This window comes from Mus musculus, chromosome 19 (genome assembly GCF_000001635.26).
Source record: "Mus musculus strain C57BL/6J chromosome 19, GRCm38.p6 C57BL/6J".
Taxonomy (NCBI): Eukaryota; Metazoa; Chordata; class Mammalia; order Rodentia; family Muridae; genus Mus; species Mus musculus.
In genome coordinates, this window is record NC_000085.6 from 7,831,690 (window position 1) to 7,857,231 (window position 25,542).

Sequence of the window (25,542 nt, forward strand, 5' to 3'; positions counted from 1 at the left end):
TACTCCCCTAATCTCATCCAGTTCCCTTCCTCAGTCCACCCCAGATGTCTATTCTATTTTCCATACTCAGTAAAATTCAAGCATTCCTTTCCTGGGCCTTCCTTATTACTTAGGTTATTTGGGTATGTGGATTGAAGCATGGTTATTTATACTTTTCAATTAATATCCACTTATAAGTCAGCATATATCATGTTTATGTCTTGGGTCTAGATTACCTCACTCAGGATTATCTATTCTAGTTCCATCCATTTTCTTGTAAATTACAGATTTCATTGTTTTTGATAACTGAGTAATATTCCTTTGTGTAAGTGTACCCTCTTTTCTTTGTTCATTTTTAAGAGATGGGGCATCTAGATTGTTCCCAGTTTTGGGCAATTATGAATAAACGTACTATGAACATAAAAGAGCAAGTGCCCTTGTGGTACAGTGGAACATCTTTTCAGGATATTCCCAAGAGTGTTATAGCTAGGTCTTGAACTATAAATATTCCCAGATTTCTGAGAAACTGCCAAATTGATTCCCAAAGTGTCAGTCCAAATATGCACTCACCAGCAATGTGGCCCTGTTCCACATCATAGCCTGAATGTGCTGTCCCTTGAGTTTTTAATGTTAGCCATTTGGCTGGGTGTAAGATGGAATCTCAGAGTTATTTTGACTTGCATTTCCATGATGACTAAGGATACTGAACATTCCTTTAAGTGCTTCTCATCCATTAGAGATTCCTCTGTTGAGAATTTTCTCTTTAGGTCTGTACTACACTTTTTTTTGTTGGGTTATTTGTTTTGTTGATGTCTAGACTCTTGAGTTCTTTATATATTTTGGAGATCAGCTATCTGTTAGAGGTGGCATTGTTGAAAATCCTTTCCCATTCTGTAGGCTGTGGTTTTGCTTTTGATGATGTCCTTTGTATTAGAAAAGCTTTTCAGATTCATGAAGTCCCATTTGTTAATTGTTTATCTTAGTGTCTGAATTATTGGTGCTCTCTTCAGGAAGTTGTCTTCCATACCAGTGCTTTCTTGACTATTCCCCACTTTCTCCTCCATCATTTTCATTGAATCTGGTTTATGGTAAGGTCTTTGATCCACTTAGGCTTGAGTTTTGTACAGCGTGATAGATATCAATCTATTCTTACAATTCTACATGCCAATATCCAGTTGTACCAGAACCATATGTTGAAGGTGCTTTACTTTTTCCTTTGTATATTTCTGGTTTCAATATTAAAAAAAATCAGGTACCCATAGGCGTGTGCATTTATGTATGTGTTTTTAATTTGATTCTATGGATCAAACTGTTTTTTATTCCAATACCATGCTGGCTTTATTAGTAATATTCGATAGTGCAGTTTGAAATTGGGGATGGTGATACCTCCAGAAGTTCCTTCAGTATATAGGATTGTTTTTAGCTATCTTGGATTTTTGTTTGTATATGGAGTTGAATATTGTTCTTTCAAGGTCTGTAAAGTATTATGGTGGAATTTTGATGGGAATTGCAATGAGTATGTAGATGGATTTTGGGAAAATGTCTGTTTTTACTATGTTAATCCCACCTATCCATGATCATGAGAGCTCTTTTTATCTTCTGATGTTTTCTTTACTTTTCTGGTTGGAGTAGGCATGGTTTTGTTGGGGAAGTGTGTCTTTGATGGGCTTTGAGATTTTAAAAGCTCAAGCTAGACTCAGTGGCTTTGTCTTGTGGCTCTCTTTGGATCCAGATATAGAATTCTCAGATACTTCTTCTGCGCATGTCTGTCTATATGCTTGCATGCTTCCTGCCAAGATAATGGACTTAATGTCTGAACTGTAAGCTTTCTTCAATTAAATGCTTTACATTAAAAGAGTTGCCATGGTCATTGTATATTTTCCAATCAATAGACACCCAAGACATTGTTAACAGGAATTGGGCTTTGGCTGTGACAGGATTAATTGTTTCTTATTGCTAGAAGGCACATTTTGGGACTTTGGATTAGAAAAGTACTGTAATGCTCTAGGTGTGGATTCTTAATGGGCCATATAAATTGAGACATTGAAGACAGAGGGTCTGATTGTGATTTGAATGGCTGGAGTCCATCTCAAGAGGTTTCAGGGAAGAAGACTACTAGTATGCGACCCAACGACCATTGTAGTGATATTTTGGTGAAGAATGTGGCTGCTTTTTGCTTTCGTCCAAATAATCAGCCTGAGAGTAAAATGAAGAGATATGAATTAATAGTTATGGCAGAAGAGATTTTCAGAATGCCTAGTATTGATTGTGTTGCTTGGTTTCTATAGGCCAGTCTTATTCAGATCTACAATGAAAAGGGGCCATCTGGCAAGGAAGATAAAAAAACATGTGCAATGTGTGGAGGAAAGGACCACCAGGAAATAGTTTAAAGAAAGACTGGTCTCAAATGGCGTAAAGTGTATGTCGACTTTATGGAAAAATACCACCCAGATAAGCTTCAAACATGTGAAAAAGAATTAACCAAATCTTAGGTCCCAGTGTTCGGCAAACTCCATTTATGTCTGCAGGTATATCTTGAGTTTGAGCAGAGCCTGGTCTAAAGAACAATTTCCAAGGCAACCAAGCTTAGTCATTGAAGGAAGCCACTGAAAAAGTCAAGCTTGCAAAATTGTATTTAAATGAGGGGGGCATGTTCCAACCCTAGGAAGCAGCCCACCTTGGTAGCTTTGGCCATGTGGCTCTGGCTTTGGAGTCAAAAAATTTAACAAAAGAGTTATGAAATCTCCTTCCACAACTAAGTAAAGCTGCTGATTTCAGGCATATGTTAGGGGAATCCCTGCATGGAGGCCTAGAGAAGTCATCTTGTGATGTTGTGAAGGTGAAGCCTTGATTTCCTTAGACACCTCAAGATGTTGGAGATGCCAGAATTGTAGATTACCTGTCAAAAGAGCTGCTAATAGAGTGAAACATCCCATGAGAAAGAAGTTTGTTACAGCCAACAAAACTCATATGTGTTGGAGACCTGAAAATCTTTTATATCATACAAGAAGATGCAGAATTTGGAGTCGTCCAGCCAGTTTTTGGTCTTGGTTTAATGCAGTATTTAACTTCATTAGCTCCTGTGCCTCAATTTTGGAATGACAATATTATATTATATTATATTATATTATATTATATTATATTATATTATCACATTATAGATTGTGTGATCTGCTCTTTCATTTTGGTTTTATAGGGGATTGCAGTTAAGGTATTGTGTGAGTCTCAGAGACTGAATTTTGGACCTTTAAACATTGCTTATACTATGATAAAGTATGGGGACTTTTTGATTTAGACTAAGTGCATTTTTGTATTATGATATTACTACAAGGCTATGGAAGACTGAGTGGAATGTGTTGGTTTGATTGAAAATGCCCCTCATTGGCCTATAGGAAGTGGCACTATTATAATTCTCTTTGTTGGAATACATGTTACTGGAGGAAGTTCATTGTGTAAGTTGGGTGTGTCAAGATGTGGTTGGCTTTGAGGTTTCACTAACTCAAGCCAGGCATAGGGGACATCTCTTGTTCCTTTCTGTGGAGTCAGCTGTAGAAATCTCAATTACCTCATAAGCACCATGTCAACCTGCATGCTACCATCCTTTCTGCCATGATGATAATGGTCTAAGCCTCTGAGCTGTAGGTCAGCACCAATTAAATGCTTACCTTTATAAGAGTTGCCATGGTTATGGTGTCTCTGCACAGCAATAAACACCCTACCTATGACACATAACTTGTAGCTGTTAAAAACGCTGATATGTGGAGAACACTTTAAAGAATATGTACTTACTTGTCTGAGAAGTGTCCACCTACAAAAGTTCCTGCCAATATGCCAATAACCCTGTCTTGAAAAACCAAATATATATATTTAGCCACTGAATTCAGTATCTGAGATCCACACACCAGGTTTCACTGGGAGAAAAGTAAATCAGCATGGCAGTCTGTTAATGATATTTGTTCAATTTATTCAACATGACCTTTCAGTTTCACTGTGCGAGCCCCATCTTCTTCTCCAGCTTTCTTTTCATCCTTACCTGACTTTAACCATTCAGTCACAGGTTAAACAAACCTTTTCCCAGGAATCTTTCTATAATTATGTAGTTTATATTTGTAACCTATGCCAAAAGATGCTCATATATCCTGACCACTGCATTATTTGATATTATTATTATTAGTAGTAGTAGTATTAGTATTGGATTTTATATCTCAGTGCACAGTTTCCTCAAAGTCTTTCCTTAGGGCAGATTTCAGATACAGCCTGATTACTGTTTTTATTTTATTTATTTACTTAAATACTTTTGGCAATCTTGAGATTAGGACTTATACCCTATACACAGGTGGAGAGTACTAGAAATTACTCACATTCTGGTTTATAAAAGTATATAAATTACTGAGAATTTGTTTTTATTTTTGTGCATTGCTCAGTTGTGAATCTTGTGCCTCACAAGTGCTGCAGATACAGTCTCTCATGAACCTACATTTCTAGCTATCACAATGGCATGTACAACTATCTAGATATTTTAGGTTTGCCATCAAAATAATGATGGCCTGTCACAACACATGAACACTTTACCTAAACTAACATGACACACAACAACTCCTTCTTTTAAATATCTTTCTTATTACTTTTATTTTCTGAATTTTTTTGCATGTCAACACTGCACAATGATAATATCCATTCTTTTTGTGTTCCACAACTTCCTCTAAGAGGCTTGAGAACACCTCTCTCCAAACCTCTTGTTCTTTTTTTCATATTCCATTGTTTGATGAATGTTACCTATGTGTGCACTGGGGCATAGGCAACCTAGTATTGGTCATACTTCTAAAGTAACACGATAGTCCCTCCCCTAGCAACCATCAACCCCCAGTAAATTCTCAGTTAGGGATGGGGCCTCCCGAGCTCTGTTCTGTGAGAGACCAAACTGTGGGAAACTAGGCCCTTAGTAACTCTCACCCAGAAGATCCGCTGACCCTTTGAAGGGTGTGGGGAGCCACATGTGCCGTTGCTGAGTGGCACTGACTACTGCTGGCCACCACGCATAAGATTGGACAAACAACCAATGTGTACATATGCAGTAAAGTTTTTTGCAAAGACACTGCCTGGCCCAGGCATGATAATGAGGTTCTGTAAGGTACTGAGAGTATAACCAATCAGATGTGAGACATGCAAATGAGGTATGATAATGAGGTTCTGTAAGGTACTGAGAGAGAGTAGCCAATCAGATGAGGAACATGCAAATGAGGCTTAGTGCATAACCAATCCGGGTGTGAGACACGCCCCTCCTAGGCCTATAAAAGCAGCACCAGTTCTGGGCTCGAAGTCTTTTCGCCTCTACAATCAAGCTCTCCCAATAAACGTGTGCAGAAGGATCCTGTTGCAGCGTCGTTCTTCCTGGCCAGTCGAGCTCGCACAAGAAGTGGTGCCGAAAACCCGGGACAAGAAACATCTTCAGGCACGAGAGAAGACCCCCTGCTACAGGGAGGATTCAGAACTGCATCACGGGGAAGGAGCAGTTAATAAAGGTTCCCGCAAAACAGACTGCTGAGAAGGATCCGGCGTGGATTCAGAACTCTTCAGCTGGGGAACGGTGGTAATGAAGTGTTCCTGCAAAACAGACTGCTGAGGAGGATCTGGAGTGGATTCAGAACTCTTCAGCTGAGGAACGGCGGTACCGGTAAGTAGAAAGAAATTAATGTGAGAGGCATGCTCTCCTACGAAATAGATCTGATAATTGTTGCTGGGGTTGCTATCTTTCTTGCCTTGATCTTATATCATGGCTTTAATTGTCAACTCCCAAAATGTAAAGATACAAAAAATAGTATAAAAAATAGTAAAAAGCAGAAAATTAAGTCAATTTACCCTCCTCTCGAGGACTCTGAGTCGTTAGAATTGTCTAGCTCAGAGGATTCCGAATTATCAACAGGAGAGGAGGAAGATTTGAAGGAGGCTGCTGCGGAGTATGAAGCAGAAAGATCTGGCCCAATAGGGAGGAGTTTCAGTGCTCCCCCACCTACTCCGCCTTATGCAGATAAGAAAGCAATTGGCAATGGTCACTCTTTTTGCACTCCTAAAGGGTTGCAAAAAATATGTCAGGCTTTTCCTGTTTTTCAGGATCATGCTCAACAGCGATATTATGAGCCAATATCGCATAAACAAGGAAAAGAGCTAGCAGAGTCAGTAAGGACCTATGGAGTTAATGCCTCATTTACTCAGTCCCAAATTGATAGATTGGCTCACAATGCCATGACTCCTTTTGACTGGATGAGTGTGGTAAAGGCATGTCTTACGATGGGACAGTATCTAGATTGGAAGTCTATATGGCATGATCTGTGTTTGAGTCAGGCCCGTGCTAATGCTACTGCAGGGCAACAAGCATGGGGCTTTGAAATGCTTACAGGTCAGGGTATATGGACAAACAATCAATTAGGATACCCAGTGCAGGTCTATGATCAAATTAATCAGGCAGCAGTGAAAGCTTGGAAAGCATTGCCTAATAGAGGAGAGGTATCTGGTAACTTGACAAAAATTATTCAGGGAACTAATGAGCCATTCTCTGAATTTGTGGCTCGCATGATGGAAGCGGCAGGACGTATATTTGGTGATGCTGAGGCCGCAATGCCATTAATTGAACAATTAGTTTATGAGCAATGTACCAAAGAATGTAGAAATGCTATCACACCATGGAAAGGGAAAGGGCTACAAGCATGGATGAAAGCCTGTAGAGAAATAGGAGGACCTCTTTCAAATGCAGGGCTGGCTGCCGCAGTTTTGATGGCGCAAGCAAAAGAAATAACCTGCTATAATTGTGGACAAACAGGTCATATGCAAAAGCAGTGTACAAAGGGTAGAAAGAGTAGGTTTGAAAAGACAGAACCAGGTACTTGCCCAAAATGTGGGAAAGGAAGACATTGGGCAAATGAATGTAGATCAGTCAGAGATATAAAAGGAAGGCCAATACCTCAGTTTAAAGTGCAACAGCCAAAAAACGGGGTGAGGGGCTCCCGTCCCCAGGGCCCCCAAATGTATGGGGCATTTCAGACCACAGTGTCCATGAGGCCACCCAGAGACCGAGGAGAGCCACTCCGGGTTCAGCAGAATTGGACATCTGTGCCACCTCCAGAGTAATTCTTACACCTCAAATGGGGTGCCAACCTATTTCATCAGACTTTAGAGGTCCCTTACCAAAGGATACAGTGGGCCTACTGTTGGGTAGGTCCTCTTCTGCTTTGAAAGGATTGATGATACATCCCGGAGTTATAGACTCAGATTATGAGGGACAAGTTAAGATTATGTGTTCTGCACCCCGAGGTATTGTAGCCATTTCTCCTGGAGATCGCATTGCTCAATTACTGATTCTTCCTAGTTTGCATAACATGTTCCCTAGTAGCCAGGATTCCCGAGGGGATAAGGGACTCGGTTCTACAGGAACGAATGTGGCCTACATATCTTTAGATTTGGATAATCGTCCCACTTTACAATTACAAATAGAAGGAAAAACCTTTCAAGGTATAATGGATACAGGAGCAGATAAAAGCATTATATCCAGTAATTGGTGGCCCGCTTCTTGGCCTGTTAATCAATCGTCACATAGCTTACAAGGATTAGGATATGAGGCTACCCCAACTATAAGTGCAAAATCCTTACAATGGAAAGATAAAGAAGGAAGAACAGGGCTTTTTCAACCTTATGTACTCCCTTTACCTGTAAACTTATGGGGAAGAGATGTGTTGTCATCCATGAACTTTATATTGACTAATGATTACTCTCAGAAAAGCAAGGAAATGATGAAAGGAATGGGATATATACCTGGACTAGGTCTTGGAAAAAACTTACAAGGTAGAATTTCACCAGTTAAAGCCACAGAAAAAGTAGATAAGAAAGGGCTGAGTTTTTTCTAGGGGCCACTGAGGAGCCTTTGCCCATTCCATGGCGTACGGAGGACACGGTGTGGGTGCCTCAGTGGCCTTTACCCTCTGAGAAGTTAAAAGCAGCTAAAGAATTAGTACAAAAACAATTAGACCTGGGACATGTGGAACCCACTCAATCACCCTGGAACACCCCTATTTTCATTGTAAAGAAGAAGTCAGGTAAATGGAGATTGTTACATGACCTAAGAGCCATTAATGCACAAATGCAAGTTATGGGTCCTGTACAAAGAGGACTCCCCCTACTCTCAGCTCTACCTAAGGATTGGAGAATTATAGTAGTAGATATTAAGGATTTTTTCTTTTCCATTCCATTAAATAAGAAAGATAAACCTAGATTTGCATTTACCTTGCCTTCTATTAATCATATGGAGCCTGATAAAAGGTACCAATGGCGGGTATTACCCCAAGGAATGGCAAATAGCCGTACAATATGTCAGTTATATGTAGGAAAAGCTTTGCAACCGGTTAGGGATGGTTTCTCCTCCTTAAAAATTTGTCATTATATGGACGATATAGTGATTTGTGGACCTGAAGAAGAAAGTATACAGCAAGCTTATGGCTTGCTTAATGAAACTTTAAAAAATAATGGCTTGATTATTGCACCAGAAAAAGTACAGCAGTCTAATGTTAGTCATTTTTTTAGGAGCCACTATTACTTTACGATGTGTCACCCCACAAAAGATTAGTATAAGGAAAGATCATCTAAAGACATTAAATGATTTTCAAAAATTATTAGGAGATATAAATTGGATTAGACCTTATTTAAGGATCCCTACTTCGGAATTAAAACCTTTATTTCAAATTTTAGAAGGAGAATCACATATTACCTCATTGAGACAGTTAACACCTGAGGCTTCTGATGTTCTTAGGAAGGTGGAAAGAGCTATCCAAAAAGCACAGTTAAATCGTATAAATGAGCAAGAACCTTTGTACCTATGCATATTAAGAACCATAAATTTGCCAACTGCTGTGTTATGGCAAGATGGTCCTTTAGTATGGATACATCCACATATATCCCCTAATAAGACTATAGAGCATTATCCCACCATGGTAGCAAACATGGCACACAAAGGGATAAAATCTTCAATTACTCACTTTGGAAAAATGCCTGATAGCATAATTGTCCCTTATACTGTCGCACAAATGCAAATACTGTGTGCTACTATAGATGAATGGGCCATTCTTAGATGCAGTTTTTCTGGTTTAATTGATAATCATTATCCTAAACATCCGTTATTACATTTTATGTTATTACATCCAGTAATATTTCCAAAGGTAACGGCTAATACCCCTATAAAGGGAGCCATTGATATTTATACAGATGGATCAAAAACAGGAATTGGAAGTTATGTAATCAATGAAAAGGCTGTAAGGTTGCAATTTACATCAGGAGCCCCTCAATTGGTAGAATGTTTGGTGGTTTTAGAAGTTTTTAAAAGATTTCCTATGCCCATAAATATTATCTCTGATTCTGTTTATGTAGTTAATGCGGTTCTAGCATTAGAGACTGCCTGAAATTTTAAGCAGTCTAGTCCAGTATCTGAAATTTTGAGGAAAATACAAAATTGTATTTTGATGCGTGAGCATCCCTTTTATATTCAACATATTAGAGCACATACATCATTACCTGGACCTATGGTTAAGGGAAATGCAATTGCTGACTCAGCCACCAGAGACATGGTTTTCCTATCACAAAGGTCTATAGAAAGTGCTAAGAATTTTCATCAGCTTTATCATGTACCTGCTTCTACATTACGACAAAAATTTAAGCTCACACGAACAGAAGCCCGAGATATTGTCCTACAGTGTGGTAAAAGTGTAGAATTTATTAATGCACCTTCCGTGGGTGTTAATCCTCGCGGATTGCGACCCCTAGATGTTTGGCAAATGGACGTCACGCATATCCCATCTTTTGGGAAATTACAATATGTACATGTATCCATTGATACCAGTTCTGGTGTCCTACATGCCTCTCCCTTGACAGGGGAAAAAGCAGTTCATGTCATATCTCACTGCTTAGAGGCTTGGGCTGCATGGGGCAAGCCCCTAGTGTTAAAGACAGATAATGGTCCTGCATATACTTCTTCTAAATTTAGTCAATTTTGCAAACAAATGCAAGTAAAACATATTACTGGATTGCCCTATAATCCACAGGGCCAAGGCATCATTGAGAGAGCCCACTGCACTCTGAAACAATATTTGCAAAAACAGAAAGGGGAAATAGAGGCTATGACGCCAAATATGGCTCTATCCCTTGCAATATTTACTCTTAATTTTCTAAAATTAGATGATGCTGGAAGATCACCAGCTGAAAGGCATGGACAATGGCCTCAATCGCCCAATGAAATGGTCAAATGGAAAAATGTCCTTGATAATAAATGGTATGGCCCGGATCCTATCTTAATCAGGTCCCGGGGAGCTATTTGTGTTTTTCCACAGGGTGAAGAAAATCCACTTTGGGTCCCGACGCGACTGACAAGGACCGTGAAAGAGCAAGATGAACCCCAAGATGATTCTCCTGCTCCTGATGATTGAAACCAGGATAAGTATACCTTTATGGGCCATAGTAAGATCATGGCCAGTACCTTTACCGGTACATTCCAATTCTTCTACCTAGCCTTTGTTTTTTGCAAAGGAATGTTTTTTGGATGTGCCTTATGCACGACAAACTCCTCAAGAGCCACGGGTGTATAAGAGTACTAGTTTTCATTTAAATTATACATTATGCTTTATGCATAATGTGGATAAACCTTTTACACCCTGTATATTTTTTAAGAAAAAGATTATCTCTAATTGGGCAGATCAAATTAATACTGCTGACACTATAAGTCAGATAGCAGAAAAAACGTCTGAGGCATTGCTTACCCTGCAAAGGGTGGATTCTCATATCACCTCAGGGTTAATGTTAGTGAATCAGAGAGTGGATATTTTACAACATGACATGGAACAGATGATGGATGTCATACAAATGAGTTGTGTGGCATCCACTTTGCATGTGTGCATTACTCCCAATAGGTACATTAATAATTCTTTTATTAAAAGTACAGACCTATCGAATTACCTGAAGGGGAACTGGTCGCAGGAGCTGGAAAGGTTGCAGACGAGACTGCAGATGCAGATCCTGAACCTTAATGGGACCAGAGTGGAACCAGTGACCCTTGGAGACTTTACCTCTTGGCTTACCTCTGCTTTTTCTTACTTTAAGGAATGGGTGGGAGTGATTTTGTTTGGTGCTGCCATATGCTGTGGACTGGTGTTCATGCTCTGGTTGGCATGCAAATTCAGAACCCAACAAAAACGTGACAAGGTGATTATAACTCAGGCACTTTTAGCTATTGAAAACGGCTCCTCCCCTGAAATTTGGTTATCTATGCTCAAGAATTAGTCAGCATGAGATGGGATGAGAGAGACTCAACGATCATTGATCAGCCCTTGCTCATCAATAGGGTGATCATGATTTCCCCACTAATTCATTTTTTGGCTGGCTTCTTTTGCAGAGTTCGCCCTAGGTCATTTAGCAGTTATTGTCACACAGCACTGCGGTATCCAGAGACGGGCAACTTTCCTCGTGCACAGTCCAACCTAAGACATGGGGCCCGGTGGCGATAGGGTTACCCTATGACGGGTAAGGCTGTGACATTAGAGGAACGACCTAAAACAGGAGCCACGGCGGATGGGCATAATTGCACAGGTCTAGTCCAGCCTCATTTTATTAAAACAAACAGGGGGAGATGTGGGAAGCCACATGTGCCATTGCTGAGTGGCACTGACTACTGCTGGCCACCACGCATAAGATTGGACAAACAACCAATGTGTACATATGCAGTAAAGTTTTTTGCAAAGACACTGCCTGGCCCAGGCATGATAATGAGGTTCTGTAAGGTACTGAGAGTATAACCAATCAGATGTGAGACATGCAAATGAGGTATGATAATGAGGTTCTGTAAGGTACTGAGAGAGAGTAGCCAATCAGATGAGGAACATGCAAATGAGGCTTAGTGCATAACCAATCCGGGTGTGAGACACGCCCCTCCTAGGCCTATAAAAGCAGCACCAGTTCTGGGCTCGAAGTCTTTTCGCCTCTACAATCAAGCTCTCCCAATAAACGTGTGCAGAAGGATCCTGTTGCAGCGTCGTTCTTCCTGGCCAGTCGAGCGCGCACAAGAGAAGGAAATTATGTCACCCCCTCCTTCATTGCCTCCACCTGGCACCAGAGACTGCCAGCTTCACTCCCTCCTTCACTTGGCACCTAGAACTGCTTAGATTAACACAGCTTCACCTCCTCATCCATGTCTCCGTTTGGTGCCTGGGACTGTTTAGTCAGGACAGGCACTCCAAGATAAACTGCAGAATGTTTGAAGGCCGCCCAGAACTGTTTTAGTGCCGACATTCCAAGATAAGCTGCAAGAAGCCGGTAATCAGCATCCACCCCAGATGTCCATCCCTTTCTCTGTATTTTATTATGCCCCCTCAACACCTTCCTATTTTTATCATTGTGTGCTTATAACCAGGCTCCTAGCCTCCATTAAACAGACCTGGACAACTCTTTGCTTGGTCTTGCTCCCCTTTCTCTGCCTGCTTCTCTTGCAGGCCTTGGTCCTCAATCCTTCTGGATGGGACAAGTGGTGCCAACAACGTGGGGCTCGAGGCTCAAGGCTCAGACCTCAGACTTAATGACCGGTTTGAGATAGAGGCCTTCATATATATTCCATGTCCTCCCCAGGATATAGCCTGTGGGAGTCGGTTGCCTTGATGCCAAGTGTAGGTCATGAATGTTTTTGACTAACAAGAACAGAACATTTGTTTCTAGGGTGGCTTTTCAGCCCAGTCATATATACTATTTAGATTTACAAAATAAACAGCTAGGACTTATCTGTTTAGTCTTTCTTGCCAATGGCTAACTTCAGCTTAGGAATTTTTTCCTTGAATAGGAGCCAGTTAATAAAGTATGTACTCTAATATGTTGAATATAAAAGGGGTGCTCACGCATCAAAATACAATCTTGTATTTTCATAAAAATTTTAGATACTGAACTGTTAGTCAGTTTTAATACAACATGAACAGTGACTAATTTCACTTTCAATTGTTTCTCTTGAAGAGAGATTGTAGCTAGAATGCTTGAAAAGTCATTATAGTCACTTGTGTATAATTTATTTATTTATTAATCAGAAATTAGAGAAAATCTTTAAGTTGTCTCTGTAAATCTTCTAAAACTCAAATAAATATTAGAATCCTGAGTTTGTATCTTTTCAGGAGCTATCTGTAATCTTTATTAGTTAAAGCTTTATGTAAACCTCTATAACACAAAAGCAAATCCTGGGGGTCTTTTTCAGGCAACTTAGGACAATTTCTTAACTGCCCAAAAACAATTTTCTTAAAGAAACAGTATTTTTTTTATAAGTTGCATAAGCAATTGTAAGCTCTGAGATATAATATTGACTATTAATATACAACCTAAAGGTTAATTGTTCAACATTTTAAAACACCATCTTCAGCACACAATTTAATTATCTGTGCTGAAACAGGAGGAAACTCAAAAGAATAATCATGTGATCTAATTTACATATACTTTTTTCTCATATAAAGGCTATTTTTTAAACACAGTAAATGGGATGCATGCATGCATGAATTTATAAATTTTTAACTTATCTTAGGATAATGATCATCAATTTTATTTAAAATGATGGTATGTAATAGGTCAAATATCAATATTCTGCAATAACTAATTGCTGTTTGGAACAAGGAATTCTTAATTCTTAATTAGCACCACAGCAGCCTTATAATAGGATGTTAAAACTTTGAGGTGACGAAGGATGATTTTACATTAATGTTTATTTTTGCCAAAAAAATAGCTGTGGACACATTTAATAAAAATAACTAGAATATGTAACTAATATTTGATTACCACTAATTACAATTGATACTAATAGATTACAGAAGTTTCTTCTACTTTCTGTTAAAGCCTTTTTGGTTCTCATCAGTTAATTGGAATCTCACTTGATAGCACCTAACAAAGGCTTAGGTTCTCCTGTGTCGAGTGTAAGGTGAGGTCTTAGCCAATTAACATATCCTGTAAGCTTTTGGAAATAAAAGTTTGAAGTAAATTTGTACCAATTTTCCAGTATAACCGAAACCCTAATTATTAAAAACATATTGCCTCTGAATCTTATGAAGCAACAACTATTCTCCAGAACTTTAAACTTCCCTTTAGAGACATTAGCTAATAAAATACTTTTCACTTAGGAAACAATATATACTGAAAGATTTAAACCTTTTGCTTCTTGTATTGAAGCTGATAATAAAAATTTCTTACATATTGTTAAGCTATGTTAGCCATACCTAGGGGCAAAAACCTTTAATGGTCACCAGTTCACTAGAAGTAAACTCTTTATAAATGGAAAAAATTAAACTTTTAAATCTATAATAATTTTATATGAAGTAGGCAAGTTATTTTGAAATGCCTTTATAAGTTTTATAGCCTGATTGACCTTTTATAATTCTTTTGAATTTAAATTTTATTTAGAACAACATCTGGCTAGGTCTGTAATAAGGCTCTAAGAAGTGCCACACAAGCCGAGCTGAGGCTGCTCCCCTCCGAGCTCAGCCTCAACCCAAATGCAAACTTTTTTCAATCTAAACACTCTGCCAGAGTCTTGGCTCAAAGATTACCCCTATGTTGAAGTATCCTTAAAGACTTGTTTTCTTGTGTTTGTTCATGTTGTTTAGAAAGACTCTAACCTTGAGTTCTCAAATTTAAGCTAACTTTCTGTTACAAGCAAAAGGCTGCCTGCCCCTTTAAGAGCTCCGTTTGTAATCGGCCCTCAGCGAGGCTTTTTCAGCTGTACTTGGCTCCCATCCACAGTGCAGCTAACTTATAAGCTTGTACTGTGCAAATTGAAACTGCTTTTAGAACAAGTTTTAACCATTTATATTTTTCAACATGAAACACAGAACAATAATCATTCAAACAACATAACGAAAACAAACATGAATTGGCAGACATATGGACAATTTGTTTTGGTGCACCAAAAACAGACAATAGACAGAAAGGGAATAGAATTTGGTGTCTCAAAGGGACACAGATATTTTAACTAGAGCTAAGAACATCTCCATAGGAGCCAGAGAGAAAAACAGGACGTCTCCCATTTTTCTTCTGTTCCCCAGGAGCGCTCTGAAATAGCTTATTTTCATTTTTTCTCTTTTTTGCTAAAAGATCCCAAACAGGGGATAACAGCTTTTCTAAAACGTATTTTCTCTCTCTCATGTTCAGACTCTACTTTCTTATCTCCTTCTTCTGGTAATACTGCCAGAGAAGAGAGAGGAGCTACAGTGACCCTGAGAGCTATCTTTAAGCCTTTAATGAAGGCTGCCTCTTTAGTCAAAGTCCTCGAGAGGAGGGTAAATTGACTTAATTTTAATTTTTATCCTTTGTATCTTTATAATTTATATTATCTTTTGTATCTTTATATTTTAGTTTCTTTCATTTTTTTTCTCTTCTCCTTTTCTAAACTCTCCCCTTTTTCTTTTAACTTCCAGGGAGGTCCTTTTTCCTTAGACATGTCTTTTTTCTCACAAGCTCCTAATCTCTCGCTCCGTTTGGTTTCTGACATGCTGTCTCACAGTCAGCCATGACTCTCCGAACTTACCTTCCACTGCAGTTCTGGACCTGCCCAGTTTCTGAGGGACCTTCTCAATGCCAGCGATGTTGTGGCATTCCCGGGATCTCGGCACCAGATGTGTCTGTGATATGGAGGAGACTCGCCAGCGAGGACACACACACAGGACACACACGGGTTCTTCTGCAGCATAGCTTTAACGCATCTTGAGAGAAAGATGATCAGCTTCTGGAGGAAGAGCCCCAGAACACAGGAAACTCGGTCCTTAAATAGACCACAAGAGGTGTTGGAGATGTATTTCACCCTGACTGGCTGCTCACTATCAGCCCAGATGACGCCACGGGACAGGCAGGGCACAAGGAATGGAAAAATACCCTAGCACATTGGCAGACTATTTGTTTACCAGTTAGAACACTGGATATCAGCACCATCTTGTAATGGCGATTGCAAGGGTGGCTCCTCACACTGGTATTACAACCTAGAAATGTTCTCCTTGTTGGCTATTTTTCATAGTGGCAGATGTTACTCTATAGATTGTGGGTAAACAAAAGATATCAGTGATCTTACTCAATACTCACCCCTCATACTACAATATCATCCTGTACAACAATTTGGCCACTGATGTATTAATGACATAACTGTTAAAGGAAGACCAATCATTTCTGATTGATTAGGTCTGAAGCCTACTTCAGAGGAAGAAAGTCATGCCTAATATTGTAAAGTCACTTTTATGGCCTTAGCTTAGAAGAAGGTAGGTCCTTTGGGTGGAATCTACTTTTGCTATTTTGCTAAATGGTCCTATTGTCAAATTTCCTTCTATGAACTGTGTTTTAATGAATGAATGAATTAGAAAAATAAATATTTATATATGAAGTCATTTGAATCATTGAACATGACTCTTGTATTTAATAAATCAGTGAGTAGTTTCAAAGCATATACACTATTTGTGCTATTGCTTAACTATTGTAATGAATTCATTGAGGGGTTATTATGATTCAAGCCACTTACCTCAGTAACAGTGGTGGAGAGAAAAGTCCTCCGGTCATACACCCAGCCATCCATACAGGGCTTTGTATCTGGTTCTGCCATATTGGAAAGGGATCCATTAAAATGTAGAAGATGCCACTGTGGTTGAACAAAGAGACGACACTTCTCTGGCCTCAGGTTGGAGTCCAGTGGGATGGAGATCCTCAGGAGGTCATCTTGGCTCAGGATCCCACTGTTATTGTTAGAGTTGGTGTCATTGTCAATAATGTGAACCCAGCAGCGATGACCAAAGTTAGCTGCAGTGAAGTTTTCCAATATTACATGAGGCATTGACCAAAGTTAGCTGCAGTGAAGTTTTCCAATATTACATGAGGCATCGTGATGACATTGCAGATAAGAAGGAAAGCCATCTGAAGGATCTGGAATCTTCCATGGCTTCCAACTAGATTCAGAAGATCCTGAAAGGCCATTGAGGCTGAATGACTGTCTCCGATGGGAAGCAAAAATGTTTATACCTAGGTAAGCATAAACTTTTAAAGAAATTTCTGTTTCACATTAACACAGCAAGTAGAATTGATCTTGAGCTTTTAAAAATGTTCCCTTCCTTACTTCACAACAAAGTCATAGAACTGCAATCTGTAGTGTTGTTTGCACTCAGAAGGGACCTCTATCCAACATAACAACAACTACAACAACTTTCAAAAATAAACAAAAAATCCCAACTCTGCTTTTTAAAAAGTCTAGTCTGGTAAACATTTGCTTATGGAGAAACTTTGTGAACCATCCCTCATGGTCACTTCTGGAAAATGATATGTAAATTCCCTGAAAATTAGCCAGAGTGTATTTGTTCCATGGCATGCAGTTTTTTTTTTGTAGAAATAAAAATTAACAGGAACTATAATGAAATATTTTCCCTTTTCTATTCCTTAAAAGTATTTTGCTTAATTTTAAAATCTTTAACAGTTACTGAAAAAAATCTAGAAATCAATGCAAATAAACTATGATACAATTCTCCACTTTGGCTACCTGATCAATTCATTTGTACTGTAAAGACACTATTTAAAGTTGTAAGAGTTTAGATAAAGATAGGGCCTTAAAGGCATAACAATACAAAATTCACACAGAAGTTTGATGATTCAGATAGGAAGTGTGTGGGGTTTTGTGATCTAATGCAGAATATGGTCTCAGTGCAAAAGTGCAATAAGCGAAGACAAGAGTTTGAGATTTTAGAGTTCAGTGAGTAATACAGAGCCATGTAAATCGTTATATTGTGCTATTTTAAATTCTTTTCTATGTGTGTGATTGTATACATATATACAGTACATATACATATTCATATACATGCACATTTCTATTTGTGTGATCTTATACATATATACATGTACATATTCATATATAAGAGAATGAAATTTCCTGGTTATAAGCTGTTACTACAAAGGTCAATTAAGTATTAAGAATTTCAATGATGTGGAGAGAATGGAAAGTCGAAGGTGCAGAGTCAAGTTACTCTGGGACATCCCTAGAATATGCGAAAACCATTTACTGTCATCATTACATGTGAAAAACAGCTTTATCACTATTAGCAAAGCGTTTGAAATGTATAAACCGACTCCTATTTTCTAGCAACTAAAAGTCAGAGCACCTGAAGCCCATAGCTGACATTTCCCCACTTTTCTGTGATCTGCCTATCTGATGTAAAATTTCCGGATTTATGATTTCTTCTTTCTGTTACTTTCAAACTCCAGGAAACTGTTATCAGATAGAAATATTTTATTTTGCTTAAGATTCATTCTATGGTCCTGGCCTCTTTTCACTCTTATTTTGGTCCACTGTGTTTCTCTTTTATCCCTGCCAAAAGAGAGGTATGTTTTTGCCTTGAGATAGTTAAAGACTTATAACAGAGTATATGTACTGACATAACATTATTTTGCCTTAATGATATCTGTTGAATATGCTCGATATCTGTCTTCATTCTGAATTAACCCTATCAATATCTTTTATGAGTCTGCTTTCTTTTTAATTAAGTTCTTCATGTAATACATTTTGGTCATTTCCCCCCTCTTCTACCTCTTTACAGATCCTGTTCACCTCATAATCACCCCAACCCATGTCCTATCTCTCTCAAAAACAAAACAAACCAATAAAACAAAACTAAGACCTAACAAAGTCCTTTTCTTTTCTCTTCCTTCCTTACCCCCCCCCCTCTCTCTCTCTCTCTCTCTCTCTCTCTCCCTTCCTTCCTTCCTTCCTTCCTTCCTTCCTTCCTTCCTTTCTTTTTTTTTTTTTTTTTGAGACAGGGTTTCTCTTTGTAGCCCTTGCTGTCCTGGAACTCACTCTGTAGACCAGGCTGGCCTGGAACTCAGAAATCCGCCTGCCTCTGCCTTCCAAGTGCTGGTATTAAAGGCATGTGCCACCACTGCCCGGCCTGACAAATTCCTGAATGGGGCTTGAGAGATGGCTTAGTGGTTAAGAGCACTGATTGCTTTTCTAAAGTCCTGTATTTGATTTCCATACCTACAAGGTGTCTCACAGTTGTTTAATACCCGGTCCCAGGAATGTGATTCTGTTTTCAGTCCTCCATTGGCATTAGACACATATTTAGTACATAAACGCAGTACAGACCAAACACTCATGCACATAAAATAACATCTTATGTAGGACTCGGAAAGGCAGTCTGGTTCCTGGTTGAGCAAAGGCTAAAAACCCTAGTGACCCTAAAGTGAGGAAGGAGTTTTGTCCCATTCCTGGACACCAGGCTCCTTGCACGAGTCTATAGCCCTTCATACATTTGTGGCCATCAGTCACGTAAGGGCAATCCTCCACAAGTAGAGAATGTGACCTGTGGTTACAAAGCTTCAAGACAGATCTTCATCTTAATGAGGTACCTAAAGGCCTGCAGACTTAGCCAATAAACTCTCCTTCCTAGATACTCCTCCTTGCAAAAGGTATTTAACCTCAAGCCCGCCCTGAGAAGTGGGGTACAGTTTTATTCATCCACTTTCTACCATGACAATAAATGCCTCTTTTCATCGGTATCCACTGTAGGGAGCAATGGAGAAAGCTTTTGCCTAAACAGCTGCTGTCTAACCTCCCTTAGAAGGCCACTCTAAGCTCCCAGCCATGGCTGTGACCAAGCCAAGCCAAACCCAAGTGAGCCAGCTACCAACAAGCCAGGGTCTTTCTCACAGCAGGATCCAACTGGAGCTCTCCCCTCTTTTCCCCTTGGCTCTGGGCTAGGTCCAGTCCATGGGGCGCCCACTCTGTTCTCAGCTCTTCTGCAACTCTCAGCAACTCCTGGGTGTCTGAGCCTGCGAACCAGACAGCACTAGAATCCCTACAGGTCTGAGGAACCCCGAGCCAGCTCCAGCTGTCCCCATGCCTCAGACTGAGCTACTGCATCACCCGGAGCTGTGTTCTATGGCTTCCCTACAGCATGATACTGCCCGGAGACAGCCTGGGGTAAGCTCAGTCAAATCCCACATCCTACCTCCCCAAGCGTCCAAGCCCTGTGGCAGAGTAGACTTGGGACCCCATTAATTCTACAACTTAAAGATCCTTTGAAAAGCAAAATAACAAAAAGTACAATATAACCACACACAAGAAGAACCAAAATGCCAACATGAAGCAAACCCTGCCCTGATAACAAATACATGAGTTTGTTTTGTGTTGGCCCACTTTTTTCTTTTAAAATAAGTATATGGTGGCAGTAGTATATGACATATCGCCTTACTTTGTTGCCTAATCAATTAGTAGTGCTCAGGAATGAGATCCTCAATAGATTATCCAATCCCAAGTATTCATACAAATTCACATGTATGAGTAACACTATATGGAATCAATAGATTTTATATATATCTCTATCTATCTATCTATCTATCTATCTATCTATCTATCTATCTATCTATCCATGTATATGTAGTATGTGGGTGATTTAGATGAGAGAGATATAACTCGATCATTTTGTAGCTCATTTTAATATTCTTGAGGATCACCCACACTAATATTCATACTGGCTATACTAGTTTGTATTTGAACTAGCTCAATATAATTGTTTCTTTTTGTTCACATCCTTGTAATTTGTTTTCCTTATTATTGACTTTGAGTAACTATATAAATGCAGAAAGGATCTAAAAGAGAATTGGGGAGAACAATACATAGATATAAAGCCTTGTTTACAAATAAGTTCCTTTTTTTCCTAGTATGGGAGCAAGACTTCAACATACTAAGATATCTAAAAGATAACAAAAAGAAAAGGGTGAAATATGGAGAGAAGCATTAGAAGAGATATTTCAGAAATTTGCAAATCAGAAGGAAGAAAAGTAATAAGATATCTGAAAGACCATAGAAGGAGTAAAATGAAATATAGAGGCAAGCATTAAAGGGTAAATTAAAGAAATTTATAAATCAGACAGAGGAAAATGCTAATATATTAAAGATGAAACAAAGGGAAAGAGATAATACATGAAAACAAACATTACAGGAGAGATTAAGGAAATTTATGAATCAAAATGAGGAAAATGCTAAAATATTAGAGATACTATATATATAGTATACATATGATATATTAGAATGTTTTACAGACTGCAGTCAAGATAATCCAAAAAAGACTAGCTTTGAAAGGAAAGTCCAAGAATCTAGTAGTTGTTCAGTCCCACAAAGCTGGTCATTTGTATATTCTGAAATCCCACAGTAGTAGTCTCCAATTCCAGGAATAGATGTGTTAACAATGTGAGCACAAGCAGGCAAAAAAGCAAAAGCTTTCTTCCTCTATGTCCTTTTGTAGGTTTCTAGCAGAAAGTATGGCTCAGATTAAAAGAGTCTTCTTGCCTCAAGATCCAAATAAAAAATATGTGTCTTCCCACCTCAAAAGTCTGGGCTAGAAGTGGATTCACACACTTTAAACCTAGCAAAAATTACCTCTCCCAGATGTGCTTTTCATTTAGGAATTGTAGTTCATTATAGATGTAATCAGGATGACAACCAAGAATAGCTAACATATAAAGACAGACAGAAAGACAGAAAATATTCAGGCTGCATTCATTGCTATTCTCCTTTTGTTCTGTTTTGTTTTTCCTACCAAAGACACTTAAACTCTGCATAATAGCACCTAACTATCAAACAGTATAATTTTTTCTATTGGGATAACATATCCAGTATTTTCAATATACTTTCTTTAGTATTAAATGTTTATCCATAATATGAACTCAATTAGATGTTATACCTTTCATCTAGTTAATTTGTGAAATACAGAATTTGAATTTAAACAAAATTTTTGATAAAGAAGTGAATCCTCTTCAATGTATCAGTAACTCTTCCCACAATAATATATGATTTTATAAACTTATTTAATGTTTACCTTACATTTAGGCAGTATTCAGTCTCCTCCATTTTATCTGACATTGGTTTTTGTCCTCCTCTCCCATAATTGCAAAGAGGAGCTCACACTGTCAGATGTAGACCAAAGATAAATGCATTTCTTATGTCCTTATACCTGTTCATTATTGTCACAGAATTCCGTAACACAGAATAGGAAAGGAAGCTCATACCTTGTGAGTATAAGGAAGAAGAATATTGGCACAGACATTGTCAGCTGGAGGTGATGCCAGATTCTAAATAGAAAAGCCAGGCCTGCCAATATCATGAATCCAATATTAGGAGCACAAGATGAAAGCACTGCCATCATGGCTAGGAATTTAGGGCTTGTCCATTCTAACACTGAAAGAAAAAGATACATTGACTTGAAAGGGATTTGAGGGTCAAGACCTAAGTTTGAGCAAGGTCTCATTTCAAAATCTTTGACTTACTGAGCAAGTGACTATTTACTGATATGGGTTCCACAGACATTCCTGCCAGGAATCGAAGTGAGCAGTAGATGAAGAAGGAGGGAGCAAAAGCTACACAGGTTTCAGTGATGGCAAATTGTAATAAAGCACATGTTAAAATGAACTTCCTCCCAAACCTGAGAAAAGGAAAAAATTAGATTATGGGAACAATTCAGTTTGCTTGAGACTTCAAGACAGCTATAATTATAAATAAAAAGGAATTATGCATAACGGAGACTGCATGAACTCAGTTTTTTTTTTCATTTTTATGAAGAAATACATAGTCAAACAATATTTTTCTCAGTTTCTCACCAGCTATTTTATTAACTCATGCCATAGGATAAAATACTATGTTGGTATTATAACATATCATAAATATTCATATACATAAAGATACACATACTGTCCTTAGTATATATATTACTGATTAATTTTGTTAATATGACAAGATACCTGTTAAAAGCTCCTTAAAGGAAAAAAAGACATATTTTGTTAGAGTACCAGCAGACACACAATAAATACAACGTGGTAACTGTTAAGTATGGTACCATGAGATGACTCATGCAGAGGTTGAGCCAGTAAATAGAAAACATACCAGACCTCAAATAGGTATTTCCCACAATATGTACTCAAGCAACCAAATTCTTCCAAGCAAAATCCACTGACAAGTGTTCTGTGTCCTCCCAAATCACCTTCATTAGCTAAAGCACAAAGCATTTAAACACATGACCTTTTATACTATACTCATTAATCCACATGAATATAGTACGAAAACACAAATAGACTTGTAAAATTAGGTACCTAAGCCAGCACTTGCAAGTTTAGTACTGCAGAGGTCATGGCTACAGTAATACCACAGGAATATTTGACCTGTTCCTTTGTAAAAGCTACTTTTAGTGAATTTGAATGTATTGACCTTGAAATTCCTATTCCACTTTGCAGTACAGGCTATAAGATAATAACACATAATGCATGGCAAGAGACTTCTAGAAGGTTTCAAAGAGAGAAATAAGCAACACTGAGAATAAAGAAAGATAAAGGAAGGGTGATTCATCACAGGAAAACAAAACTCTGAATTTCTCAGAATACTAGAAATGCAATATTTTCTGTCGAATTGAACAAATAATTTGTATAGAATTTATAGGGACAACTCTGATAACCAATAGGAACTGAGAAATTGATGTGTTATTTGCAACTCTCACCATGAAATATACACTCATGAGTACTGTGGTAGTTTTAATATGTTTGGACCTTGTGAAGAGGCACTATATATTTTTAAAAATATTTTCTTTAATTACATTTCAAATGCTTTCCCGAAAGTTCCCTACATCCTCCTCCCTCCTTGCTCCCCTACCCACTCACTCCCACTTCTTGGCCTGGCGTTCCCCTGTGCTGCGGCATATAAAGTTTGCAAGACAAGGGGCCTCTCTTGCTCCTGATGACCAACTATGCCATCTTCTGATACACATGCAGCTAGAAATAAGAGCTCTGGGCGTACTGGTTAGTTCATATTATTGTTTCACCTATAGGCTTGCAGACCCCTTCAGCCCCTTGGGTACTTTCTCCAGCTCCTTCATTGTGGGCCCTGTGTTCCATCCAATAGATGACTGTGAGCATCCACTTCCGTATTTGCCAGGCACTGGCATAGCTTCACACGAGACAGCTATATCAGGGTCCTTTCAACAAAATCTTGTTGGCATATGCAATAGTGTCTGGGTATGGTGCCTGATTATGGGATGGATGCCCGGGTGGGGCAGACTCTGGATGGTCCATCCTTTTGTCTTAGCTCCAAACTTTGTCTCTGTAACTCCTTACATGGTTAATTTGTTCCCTATTCCAAGGAGGAATGAAGTATCCACCCATTGGTCTTCCTTCTTCTTGATTTTCTTGTGTTTTACAAATTGTATCTTGGGTATTCTAAATTTCTGGGCTAATATCCAATATCAGTGAGTGCATATCAAGTGACTTCTTTTGCGATTGGGTTACTTCACTCAGGAAGATATCCTCCAGAACCATACATTTGCCCAAGAATTTCATAAATTCACTGTTTTTAATTGCTACTGATTGCTGAGTAGTACTCCATTGTGTTAATGTAACACATTTTCTGTATCCATTCCTCTGTTGAGGGACATCTGGGTTCTTTCCAGCTTCTGGCTATTATAAATAAGGTTGCTATGAACATAGTGGAGCATGTTGGACCGGTTGGAACGTCTTCTGGGTACATGTCCAGGAGAGGTATTGCTGGATCTTCTGGTAGTACTATGTCCAGTTTTCTGAGGAACTGCCAGGCTGACTTCCAGAGTGGTTGTACAAGCTTGCAATCCCACCAGCAATGGAGGAGTGTTCCTCTTTCTCCACATCATCACCAGCATCTGCTGTCACCTGAATTTTTGATCTTAGCCATTCTGACTGGTGTGAGGTGGAATCTCAGGGTTGTTTTGATTTGCATTTCCCTGATGATTATGGATGTTGAACATTTTTTCAGTTGCTTCTCATCCATTCGGTATTCCTCAGTTGAGAATTCTTTGTTTAGCTCTAAGCTCCATTTTTTAATGGGGTTATTTGAATTTCTGGAGTCCAGCTTCTTGAGCTCTTTGTATATATTGGATATTAGTCCCCTATCAGATTTAGGATTGGTAAAAATCATTTCCCAATCTGTTGGTGGCCTTTTTGTCTTATTTACAGTGTCTTTTGCCTTACAGAAGCTTTGCAATTTTATGAGGTTCTGTTTGTCAATTCTTGACCTTACAGCATTGCTGTTCTGTTTAGGAATTTTTCCTTTGTGCCCGTATCTTTGAGGCTTTCCCCCACTTTCTCCTCTGTAAATTTCAGTGTCTCCTGTTTTATGTTGAGTTCTTTGATCCACTTAGACCTGAGCTTTGTACACAGAGATAAGTTTGGATCAATTCGCATTCTTTTACATGATAACCACCAGTTGTGCCAGCACCATTTGTTGAAAATGCTGTCTTTTCCCCACTGGATGGTTTTAGCTCCCTTGTCAAATATCAAGTGACCATAGGATTCATTTCTGGGTCTTCAATTCTATCCCATTGATCTACCTGTCTGTCACTGAACCAGTACCGTGCAGTTTTTATTTTATTTTTTATCACAATTGCTCTGTAGTACAGCTTAAAGTCAGGCATGGTGATTCCCCCAGAGGTTCTTTTACTGTGGAGAATAGTTTTTGCTATCATAGGTTTTTTGTTAATC

General features: G+C 38.8%; 1 pseudogene; it reads right to left on the bottom strand.

Moving 5' to 3' along the window:
* Gm7096 (predicted gene 7096) overlaps window positions 1-17,180 on the bottom strand; it is a 42,573-nt pseudogene extending 25,393 nt beyond the window's left edge.
* Between the last annotated feature and the right edge of the window lie 8,362 nt (window positions 17,181-25,542).